The sequence below is a fragment of the Pholcus phalangioides genome, unplaced genomic scaffold (assembly GCF_987345545.1).
Source record: "Pholcus phalangioides strain wild (caught in Gottingen) unplaced genomic scaffold, Ppha-v1.0 ptg000042l_1, whole genome shotgun sequence".
NCBI classification, from domain to species: Eukaryota; Metazoa; Arthropoda; class Arachnida; order Araneae; family Pholcidae; genus Pholcus; species Pholcus phalangioides.
Genome location: NW_028301628.1, coordinates 25,594,198 through 25,595,527, shown reverse-complemented (window position 1 = coordinate 25,595,527; position 1,330 = coordinate 25,594,198). Strand labels below are relative to the sequence as shown.

The 1,330-nt window shown below is 38.5% G+C and overlaps 1 non-coding gene across 1 annotated transcript; it reads left to right on the top strand.

Annotated features, from left to right (window-relative positions):
- Positions 1–652: 652 nt before the first annotated feature.
- Positions 653–726, top strand: TRNAS-GGA (transfer RNA serine (anticodon GGA)). Its single transcript has one exon. It is a non-coding gene; the product is annotated as a tRNA-Ser (tRNA).
- The last annotated feature ends 604 nt before the right edge of the window (positions 727–1,330 follow it).

Below are 1,330 nucleotides of genomic sequence, written 5' to 3'. Positions count from 1 at the left end.
GCTCTTCTAGCCATATATTTCCTCTCTTTATCTATCGATCTATTTCCTTTCTTTTTGCCAAAAAAAAAAATTCAATTTTTCTTTTTTGAAAAAAATCTGCAATTTTACGAGTTTTAAGCTTCCAATGAAAGCAAATCAATTTCTATCTTCCAAAAAGGAATTTGTTATCTTAAATATTATGGATTTAAAATTTGATTTTTAAAAAAAAAATATTTTGTTGCGTCCCGTGCACAACTGAACTCATAATTTCGTTTGAATTATGTAAACATTAAATTCACAACTTTGTCGAATTCCGCGGACTCTTAAACGTTCAATTTAAACGAATTTTGCGAACATTTTAAACTTATCGTTTGTACAAGGATGACGTCACACTCCGCTACCATGCGAAGGTTTTAACAACTGGCTGTTGCGAAGATATATTTTGGAAAGAGAGAAAATTCAACTGCCCCTGCGGGGAATCGAACGCCCTAGACCACTAGACTACAGTACATATCGCAACAGCCAGTTGTTAAAACCATCGTATGGTAGCGGAGAGTGACGCCAGCTGGTGGCAGCGTCAGCAGTTGTGAACTTGGGCTGAGTCTGGTCCGGCCGTCCATGTACGGTCCCTTTCAGTGTACACGAGCTCCAAGGAAAGATTGAGCGACTCGGTGCCTCTGTAGTCTAGTGGTCAAGGGCATTCACTCGGAAAGTGAAAGGACGTGGGTTCGATTCCCCGCAGGGGCAGTTGAATTTTCTCTCTTTCCAAAATATATCTTCGCAACAGCCAGTTGTTAAAACCTTCTTATCGTTTGTAACTTTATATTTGGCAAACATGAGTTTCTTATATTTTTCAAGTAAAGGAATTTTATGTTTTAAGCTCATTTCGGCATTCATGTGTTTTTAAGCTACTCCTGAACATTTGATTTTTACATGTGAATAGTTCATGAATTTTCTGATTACCAGCGAAATGGCTCAAAAGTACACGTCTAGGTAACGAGCAAGAACGATTTTGGACCTTAGCATTTTTGAGTGAAATACCATGAGTGTGTGGAGGAGAGATATTGCTGTTTCTACATATATTGCATGTTTCTATGCTTGGCAATTAAAAATGGTTAATTCCGTTGACCTGTTTATACTCATAATTTTGAATCTGATGGACCGCGTCCCTTAATCTGGGAGCTTTGAATTCTAGGTAAATTCTACGAGTTGAAACCTTACGGGTAACTTAACGTACAGTTAACTAATTTCAATTTTGTTCGATTCCACTTCTAGGAGGGGGTATATATGGCCGTGTCGGACCCCATAAGCGAATTGATTCTTTTCGAATGAGGGAGGGGGGCGCGAATCA